Raw genomic sequence first — 10,695 nt, forward strand, 5'->3', positions numbered from 1 at the left:
AATTGCCATGTTCCTATAGTATCATTGCTCTACTTTTCCTCATTTATCAAAATGTTTTGTGTATTGAGGATATTAGCCCTTGTATATGAAATACGCTATTTTCTTATTGTGATGCTAGATTCCGTTTGCTATTTCACTTAGGGTTTTTGCTCCAATATTCATAAGTGATATTGGTCTGGGGTTTTCTTTTGTGTGTGTGTGTTGTTTTTATCAGGTTCAGGTATGAACGTTGTGACAGCTTTATTAAAATAATTGAGACTTTTCCTTTGTTTCCTATGCTCTGAAACAATATTTGCAACATTGAAGGTCTTTGGTAGTTTCCCTCTGAAGCCACCTGTGTCAGGTGCTTTCGTGGAGGTAGTTCCAGGTAGCTTTCTTTCTTTTCCCTATGGCAATTAATCTGCTTGAGTTTTCTATCCCTGTCATGGTCTAATTAGGTAAACTGAATTTTCCTAAGAAATTATCCTTTTAATCTAAGATTTCGATTTTTTTCCCAAACTTATGAGAAGTATTCTCTTAAGATTTTTAGTTTCCTCCATATCATTCTCTCCTTATCATTTCTTGATTTGTATAGTTGCTTTTCCCCTTTTGTCTTTATTTAGTGTAGCAAGTGTCTCATCATATTTTTTCTTTACTGATTTTATCTGCTGTTTTACTATATTATGTTCTATATCAGTAATTTATTTTTTATAATCCTAATGATTATTTATTTATCAAATCTCAGCAATGGAATCTTCAACCAACTTTTAAAATAAAGGCGGTGGCATTAAGCTGGCATGTTTGCAGACCACAGCAGTACAGAAAACATTTCTCAGAGATTTTTTTTTAATGGGGCAACGACAGGTCAGCATTTGGTACGTGAATGTAATACGCCTCCTAAAAATCTACCCATGCATCACAAAAACTTCGAGGAAATATGTGAAACTTGAAATGCCTTCATTTTAAAATTATATGCTCATGAAGGGACTTGTTACCAAAAGCAGAAACGTGTCATTTCCTGTCTTCAGACTACGATTTACCACGCAAACGGCTTGTGATGTCACATTACGCAAAGGTGCGCCTCCTGATGGCTGCGGAAGGACCGGCAGATGCAGGTGTCAGGATGCCCCCCGTGTGAGGCCACCGTAGCCTGCACCCACCCGTCTCCCAGGCACCACACGTGCCCGGGGGGGTGCCACCCGCACCGCCAAGCGCAGGCCTGCCTCGAACTAGATGCTCAGAAAAGCTCTTTCAAGAGGAGGCACCCACCGCCCAGCCCAGGCCAGGGTGAGAGGGGGTGCAGGAGGAGTCAGTGCCTACCAGTGGGGGCACAGGCAAGGTCCCCCACCCCGGGCTTCCCAGTGAGCGCCTCTGGGCTGCCTGGGGCTCCTGGGTTACTAACGCCCTAACCCCCCCCCCGCCCCCCGCCGTGTCCTCCCACCTCATGGTGGGGACTCCAGGCTTCCACCTGGCCCTTCTTCATCCCGATTCCCTTCCGATTCCCTTCCGAAGGCTGCACAGAGCCTGGGCCGTCGTCAGATGCAGGAGCGTAAGATAAAGTCCCCTCCTGATACAGGGAGTTCCCTGGAGATACTGTGAAGCTGCTGAAGGACGGAAGCAAAACACAAGGGAGCCATGAGAAACCTGATTAGGGCACATGGCTCAGCCCCAGCACGGGCATGCTACAGTCACTGGGGCCTGGGCTCGATGTCTCTGCAGTGAACAGTGCCACCCTCTCTTCAACTAGAAGGGATATGATGCTGAGAAGAACCAAGCAGCCCGTCCCTAATCCAGAAGCAATGCCACTGGCTGTGATGCAGCGAGAGGTGGGGTGGCCAAGGCCAAAGGCTCGGGGGTCTACCTGCAGAGAGACCCCAGCAGGTCCCTGGTGCTCTCTGCAGCCCAGGCCCCTCAAGGGATAGCTGGGCACCTGGCTCACTGCCCAGTCCCCCCGGGCTGGTAAAGGCTGGCTTTGGTAAAGTCAGCAGAGAAGTTCCAAAGGGCAGGGACCCACGAGCTCCCCACTGGGGCTCGGACCCAGGTCTGTCAGAGTCAAAGCTTGTGTGCTCCCCCTTGAGATAAATTGTCACTCAGGGTGGGGGGTCACGCTGAGAGGCCCCTGGCCTGGAGTTATTCCACCTGGGTGCCCAAAGCCCACCCACCTCACAGCATTCGAGATGCCTGCACTCTCACTGTGCAGAAAATTCATGATGATCGTCAATCTTGATTTGTCTTCAAATAACCTCAAATTGGGTTTGGCACATAACGTTTGAGAAAACTTGGAAGGCTGTGCAATGCATTTGCAAACACATAATAAAAAAAGTTAATGTTTTTTAAAGCTGCATCTAACGTGGACTGTGTTTCCCTACCAGATGCATTGACATGGGGTGTCTCAGTTGAACACACATGCCGTCAGGTGTATCAGCAACAAGTGAGCACACATTTGCACACGTGTCTGTCTGGAACTTGTGCTTTGTTGCTCGGTATCTTCCCTGCCATCCGAAGAACCTCGGGTAACCCGTGTGTATTTTTCTCCAGTGGTTGGATGGGGAGATGGGAGGCAGTCAGAAATGTCTGTTGCCAGGAGTAAGATTTGTAAATACTGCTCACCCTATCCCCTTTAATAAAATCTGGCTATGTTTGCCCTTTGTGTGAACTGGCTCAGACGTGTTTGTCCTTTCTCTTGTTCTGTTTTAGACAATGTGAGCGTGTGCCTTATAGGGGAATGGCCAGAAGGTGTCCTGCTGTTGGAAGCCAGCCACGGACTGATTCTTGAGGCCAGTCTGCTTGGCAACTACCACCCCCAGCCCTGGGCCAGCCTGGACCTGTTTACTCAAGGTCAGCAGTTCAAAACTAGAGAACGGTTTTACAATAAAATCTTTAACACCACATTTGTAAATATTTGCCTGCTGTTTTCTCTGCTTTAATTCTTTTAAGTTTCTATTTGTAAAAGGATCTTTGCAATTCGTTTTCCTTTTAAAGAAATAACAAGACACCCCCTCTCTGCAGCCCGGCTGCGATGGCTGCTACCATCAGCCTGCCCAGCAAGCCCTCCCCGGGGTCGCCGGGGCGCCCCCACGCAGACCACAGTGCGGTTCCACCCAGCTGCGCCCGCAGCGCCGGGCTGCATTCGCCCGATTTGTTCTTCTCTATGCAAAGAAATGTCCAGACAACCCCAACCCCCTGCCCCCCCCCCCCACACACACACACCCGAGTTCTTTCCCCGAGCATCCCGTAAGAGAGCCTCATGGGTTTCCATGTCCCTCCGGCCTGCTGACGCGCACGTGGGTGGCTCCTGGAGGCCGCCTGTTCCCCTCCCGTCCCCACCCCGCCTCCGAGGCGCCCGTGAGTCCCTCCTAGTTCGGCCGACACCCCTCTCTCCCCGGTGGAGTACCAAGCCCCCTCCCCGAAATGTGACCCCCCGAGGGAGATTCATCGTTTCGTTCCACCCATCACGCCCACGCGCCTTCCTGAGGCACCGCAACAAGTCACCACAAACCCGGGGTGGAGAACTACAGAAAGGCGCAGTCTCCCAGCCCTGGAGGCCGAGGGCTGAACACGAGGTGCGGCCACAGCGCAGCTGCCTCGGACGTTCGCGGGCCTCTGGCGGTGGCCTCCGGGTCCAGGGCGCAGCTCGGTCTGTTCCCTGGCGCCGCGCCGCCTTCCCGGGGCTGCGCCACCGTGTCCCCATTTCCTCTCCCGGGGAAGACACCGGTCCCATTGCGCTGGGGCAGCCTGATGCGGTTTGGCCTCATCTTATTACACCTTCCAAGATTCTATTTCCAGAGAGGATTGCATTCAAGGAACCGGGGAGTCAGGACTTGAATATCTGGGGGAGACGGTTCCATTCACCAGAGGCGGGGTCCCCACGGAGCCTCTTGCAGGGTCAGGCCGATATCACCCAGGACCCAGGCTCCCATGCAAGCGCCCAGGGGGTCTCGATTCTCAAATTGGTGTGTGTGTGGGGGTGGGGGGGTGGGGGTGTGTGTGACCGCAGCTGTGATCCTGCCGCCCGAAGGGGTCAGTGAACCTGAGTAACCGCCCGGGGCTGCGCTGCTCTGGTCGGGCGGGTCAGTGGAATTTCTCCAGGAGGCTGTCACTGTCTTGGGTGACCTCCCGGCACGTGGGCCTGCCCTGGAGATGTGCAGGCCTGGTGGGCAGGGGTGGGTCAGCCAGGTGTCATCCCGGCTCCCGGGAGAGGGGATGCCCAGGGAAGGAAGGGGCCCTGGGGTGGGTCCTCCTTCCAGGCTTCCTGGGGGAGCGGTCCCACTGGCTGGGAGGGTGGTTGGGGTTAGGTGGTGGAGAAGGCAGGCAGGGCTCTCCAGACGGCGGAATGGGAGAGGAGGGCGGGCGGGTGGGAGTGGTGGGCCCATCTCGCGTTCGCCCTTCTTAGCAGACAGACACCGAGAGCGAGGAGGGACGCAGAATCTGCGCAAACCTTCTGACCAGCAGGACCGCTGCAGCTCGCCGCGCTGACGCGGGTTTCCAAGGCCTCCCATGTCTTACTCATGGTCCTACTTCTCAGCATCAACGCTGCTTTGAAGCCGAGCAAGCCGCTGTCTTACAAGATGAAACCAAGTCGGGGAGGGGGTCTCCGCAGAACCGGCACCCCCGCCTCTTCTGCCTTGGGCCCACGCCCTGCTGGCCACGAGAGAAGAGCAGAAGCTCCCCTGAGAGGTGGGTGACCGGCTCACACTGAACATCCCATGTTCTGGGGCGCTCCCCTCACAGTCCCGGGCAAGCGAGGATGGCTAGTCCGGCTAACTTGGAGGTAAAGGGCACATCCGCCTGCCCCGAAGGCAGGTGAGCTCTGCAGTCCCCTCTGCCCAGCGAATCGGGGGTCTCTTCCCAGCTGTTCCGGAGGCAGCCGCCGGAGGGCAGCAGAGGACCGCGGCGGTCCGACGACAACCTCCCCCAGGATGTCCCCCAGCCTCCTTGCAGGTCTCAGACCCCAGAGGAGGAGCTGGTCTTGGCGGGGGACACTGTGGACTCACGCCAACTGGCAGAAGGATGGCACGTCACCCTTGGGGACAGGCTTGGGGAGGAGTGTGGGCTTGGAAGGAGGAGCCGCGGCTGTCTTGCACCCCGTTTCCCAGCGTGTCTGCAAAGTCTGCTCTCCTAGGAGGTGCTTTGTTTTCAGTCTTAATTGAAAGTATTTGTTGTTATTATATTTGTGGTTTGACTAAAATGACAACCGGTGATTTTCCGCCGTGTTTAGAGCATGGTGGGGGCGCAGCAAAGTTTTCTCAGGGTGCTGGGCCAGGCTGATGCACGACTGCCCTCTGCCCTGGACATGCAGCCCTGCAGTGGCCTAGGCTGGGTCCCTGCTGGCTGAGCAGGCCCTCCTCCAGGCGGAGGGGCTGGGTTGGAGCTGCCCCTTTGCAGGGTGGCTCGGAGGCGATCCAGAAAGGAGTTCCTGGAAAGGGCGCTGTGCCCAGGGGACATGGGGTGCACCCAGCTGAGCTGCCTTCCTGTGGACACTGCGGAGCAGCTCCACGAGCTCGCCAGGCAGAGGTTTAGGTTTGTTTGTTCTCTGCTTCCCATCATAGCACCTGGCACGTGATGGGCAGTTAGCCTGCTGAGTGGCTGATTTCACTGAAGTCTTTCTCAAGGAGGCTTTCGGAGGAGGGTCTGGTCTTTGCTTTCCTTGTTCCTGGAGTACTCCGGCTTGAATTGTACCAAGGAGACACTATGGGTGCCCCACGGCCCAGGCAGCCCCACGCCCAGTCCTTGGCTCATGCTTCAACAATTGGTTCTAAGCACAGCCCTGTGAGTTGGGTACTAATATTATCACCCCATTTTGCAGGTAGGAAACTCGAGACCCAGAGAGGTTAGGTCACTCGTTCAAGGTCTCAAGGCCGGAAAGTGGCAGAGCTGAGGCTGGAATCAGGTGTCATGAGGCACTGATGCCAGGAGATACAGCCACCCCTGCCCGGACAGCACCCACCCCCAGAGGGACTTCCCACCCCTCATCCCAGCTCTACTGGGAATGGGTCTGAGACCCTTCAACAAACCATGAGAACTCATTGAGATGTAATTTCTGTAACTACTTTCAAAGTGTTGGCACACCCCATAAACAAATATGGGAAAGGAACTGAAGCATCTGTTGACGCCACGGTTTGCACACCCCTGTTGCTCTCTTGGCCGCACGCGGGAGGGAGTTGTCATTAAGCGTGCCGAACAGGAGATTGTCATCGCTAATGCTGTAACTTAGAGCTCAGCCAGGGAGGATAAAACAGAGGATACCAGAAACTGGGTTTCCGCCCACTTCCCAATGAGGAGGGCAGCCGTGATCACAGTCAGTTCCACAGGCATCTGGGGGCACACCTCCTCTCCAGGCACTGCAGCCACCCCCAACAACCATGACAGACATGTAAACAGCAGGACATGAGTGACCAACAGGCCAGCAAGGCTGTAGGGAGACAGAAAACACTGGCAAAGCTGAGAGAAGAGATGCCAATGGATGTTGTGGGGTGTACTGGGCTGGAGAGGGCCAGGGGAGGAGGGGAGGACGGGGAAGGGAGGGGAGGAGAGGAAGGGGAAGGGAAGGGAAGGGAAGGGAAGGGAAGGGAAGGGAAGGGAAGGGAAGGGAAGGGAAGGGAAGGGAAGGGAAGGGAAAGGATGGGTATTTGAGTCTTGGCTCCTTTGTGTCCTTAGTCTGCATGTTTGAATCCCGATTCTAGACAAGTCTGCTCAGGTGACATCCTGCAGAGCTCTTTCTAAATAGAGCTGCCACCAAAGAGCTGCCACCAAAGAGATCCACTGAGCCTGAGGCTGGAGCAGAGGAGAAACCCTTTTCCTGACCCACCAGCTGCCTGCTGAAACATGGCCTGGCTTTCTTTGTAGTCATCGGTTCACAGTAGAGTCAGATCTGCAGAATTTGGCTCCAGCGTCTTAGACGGATGGTGCTAGTGGTTATGCGTACTATGAATCCTTTAGGATGTCAACTCACTTCTGACAGAGCTGTAGAAGTCACACTGAAAAACCCATATGAAATATGAACTGCTCTGAAGGGGGTGTGGAGATCGCAGTCCAGCAGATTTTGTGAAAGTGGATGGAGACCCAAGCAAAGAAAAACAATGCCATGACGCATTCATGCAGTGAGCAAGATAAATCTCAAGCCGTGAGCTAAAGGGCAGCCTGCTAATATCATGAAAGAGCTAGAGATCAGTGGTATAATATAACTGTCACCTCGACAAAGGCAGGAGTTGAGGCATGAATAAGTCAGGAATATGAACCTTTGATTCCTATTCAACGCATGACATTCACCATGTCACTGTGCCAATAATTTTAATTTAATAAGCCCATGTGTCAAGGGGCCACTTCAGATACATTACAGCTGCTGCCTCCCACTGGCTCGCCCCCGGGAAAGGTCAGTTCTCTGGCTCTCGCTGCCTCTCTCCAGAGTCTACAGGGATGCTCTGCCTGCGTGCGTGTGTGTGTGTGTGTGCGTGTGTCCTCTCCCCATGAGGACTCGGTATTTCCAGCCATTGTGGACCAACTTTAGCCTTTGTACATGGCCTTCAGTCTTCTTGGGGAAATTTTCATGCAGCGAAGAAAAGTGGTGAACACTGGAAAAACGCAAGACGCAAACATACAAATGACCTTAATTCAAAGCTAAAAAATCAAAATTGCTCCACTACGACATTTCAGTTAGGCATTACAAGGCCGATTTTCTGATTAACCTTCTTACAAAGAGAAAGCCACAGCAGGGAGAAATATGCAGGATAGGTGCACTGCTAAGGAGGAATATTGAGAAGAAAATAATGTCAGGCGGAATGCTTAGCTGGGATCTGCACATAACAAGGGAAACGGAGGGGGCTAACTTTTAAAATAATTTATTTTTGCTCACTGGTCTAACAAAGGCAGAGATTTGGCCGGTATTAGGAACATATTTTCCCAAATAACACATGGGAGTTTTGTCTTGAAGTAATGGGGGAGAAATAATCAGAAGAAAAGAAGGAAATAAGTGATGCCGTTCGCTGTAGAGCTGCCAAAAGGAGATACACTGGTATAGCTGGCTTCATTAAAGCTGCACCAACCTTCTGTGGCCCAGACCAGTGACTCCTGCTGGTATGGTCAGTCCAAGTGTCTCTAGAGAATTTCAGGAGGATGAGAGTTTTTGTTAACCTCAGAATGCATGAAAAACCAAAGCTCTTGGGAATAGCTGAGCCCACCTTATGCAATGCGAGCCACATGCAGTGATCACAGGTCACCCAGCTGCACATACTGCAGCAACCATCAGAGCTGTACACCGGGTACAGAGATTTGCAGTTCCGCATAGCTGGTGGAGACATGCGGTCTTGTCCTCCAGGTTCTCCCCGCAGCCACGCTGGGCTTCTCCATGACATCAGGGTTGTATTGTTTTCTTTCTTTGATTCACACTCTTCCTTTTAATCTATGAAAAAAGGTTCGTCTATGGATTCTCAAAACACTCTCAGTACAGCCTTTAAGGATTTATTGGTTTCTATATATGTAACTTATGGAAGATACAAAGGAAGCAAAAGAAATGGATGCTGTGGAGAGCCGCCTCCCGGGTCAGGCCTAGTGGACACGCTGCAGCCTGCTCTAGAGTTCCCCCCGCCCATCGAGTGAGCCAGGATGGCGCCCACATCCTGCTTCCGCTTATGACACATACACCCGCCAACCCAATCCTCCAATCACCCTTGTAGACGTGGCGATAGCCTATTGGGCTTGAATCATGTATATAAGATGTTACCCGGACGGAGCGGGTGGAGACGACCCACAGGGAGCCGTACCTGACGGCCGCATAGAGGTTGTCCCCCCGCGGGGTATTTTGGCCCGCGCGGAATCTGCTGTTAAGAATACAAGCTTAGCTCCAGTAAAGGCCTGTGCTTACAACCGCCGCGTGTCTCGGACCCGTGTTTGCCGCTCGAGCTGTTTTGTCTGCGCCTGTCTCTCTCTCCCCCTGTCCCCCTCGCCGGCCGGGGACCTGACACTGAGCGAGACGGCTGCGGACAAGTGGTGGCCCGTACGGGGACTCTCCTCTCTCGACACCTCTTCTGCAAGGAGAGCCGTACTGTCTCTTCTTGAACTGAGAAAGACGTGCATCCTGAGCTCGCAGCGGACTTCCCGCGCCTGATCACCGCGAGAAGGTGAGTACTTCTTATTACGTGAGAGTTAAGGCCCGCGGGCTTTCAGGTAGCCCCGGGGACTCGGAAGAGCTCTCCGAGTGATTAAAGTACAGTGCCGACTGCAAACATGGGGCAGTCCGGAAGTTTACCTTTGTTAGCTCCCTTAAAGACCCTTTTAGCGGACGGCTCCTGTGAAAGTGAGCCGCCCACTTGTAAGCCGCCAGAGTCTGGCGCTAGTTCAGACACCTCTGACTCAGAGTCAGATGGTGATGAGACCGAGGGTGCAGACGCGCCTCCGCTGATCGATTGGGGGAGGCCCCCTGTCTCACCCACGCAGCCTTCCGCCCCGCCAGCGCCTGCTGCAGGGGCGCGGCGGCTTCCGGTGAATGGTTTTGGTGATCTCGCCAAAAACCCTCACCACGGGCTCCCTCTGGTGGCCGAATCAGGTAATTACAGTGGCCCTCCTTTGCGAGACCCGGAACACCCTACAGGCTGGTCAGGGGAGGGGCAGTTACGGCCGTGCCCCCCGCCCGAGTGGAGCAGGCGCTCAGCAGCGCTACTCTGAAAAGAATAAACCCCAGTGAGCCTTTTGAAGCCTGCGTGCTGCCGACAGAGTTACAGCCCACGGCAGTGCTATGGCAGCAAGAACCATTACTCTGGGTTCACCCTGGAGTTTCCCCAAAAAAGGTCCTAGAGCACTATCCTACAGCTGTTGCAGATCTGGCCTTAGAATCAATTAAAAGGGCCATACAACATTTCGGCCAGCAACCTGAAAACCTCAGAGTACCTTACTCTTCCCAGCAACTTGAGATACTCACTGGGTGCATAGATCAATGGGCCATCCTCCGGTGTACATTTCTAGGAAGCATTAACAATCAATTCCCAAAAGCCCCCCTTTTGCAGTTTGTTACTCGACACCCAGTAATTTTTCCTAAAGTAACTTCGCCTAAGCCACTAGTGGGCGCCCCCACCGTGTACACGGACGGCTCCAGCTCCGGTTCAGGAGCATACTATATGGAAGGGGACACTCCCAAAACAGTGCTCTTCCAACCACAAAAACCTCAATGGGTAGAATTACAGGTCATCATTACAGTCCTGGAAAGTTTTTCCGAACCTTTAAATGTTGTCTCTGACTCTGCTTACGTCGTAAATTCTGTAAAAGTTTTAGAGACAGTAGGCATTATAAAGTACTCCTCCTCAGTAAGACCATTTTTTCTCAAACTTCAAGAGACAATACTTGCTAGACATCACCCCTTTTACATGACTCATATTAGGGCCCATACAGGCCTGCCTGGCCCCATGACACAGGGAAATCACATAGTAGATGTAGCCTCTCGAGAGCCACACATCTTCCCTGTGCAGACGCCGTATCAGCAAGCCCAAAAGTTCCATGCCAAATTTCACATCAATGCAGGTACCCTAGCTAGGCGGTTTAATATACCACGTGCGACAGCTAGAGATATAGTCCGAGCGTGCGGAAATTGTGTAGAACAAAGAGCAGTCCCTTCAGTTGGGGTTAACCCTAAAGGTCTCATCCCGGGAGACATTTGGCAAATGGATGTCACTCATCATTCAGAGTATGGTAAAATTAAATACCTGCATGTGTCAGTAGACACATGTT

Source organism: Tamandua tetradactyla, chromosome 9 (assembly GCF_023851605.1).
Source record: "Tamandua tetradactyla isolate mTamTet1 chromosome 9, mTamTet1.pri, whole genome shotgun sequence".
NCBI classification, from domain to species: domain Eukaryota; kingdom Metazoa; phylum Chordata; class Mammalia; order Pilosa; family Myrmecophagidae; genus Tamandua; species Tamandua tetradactyla.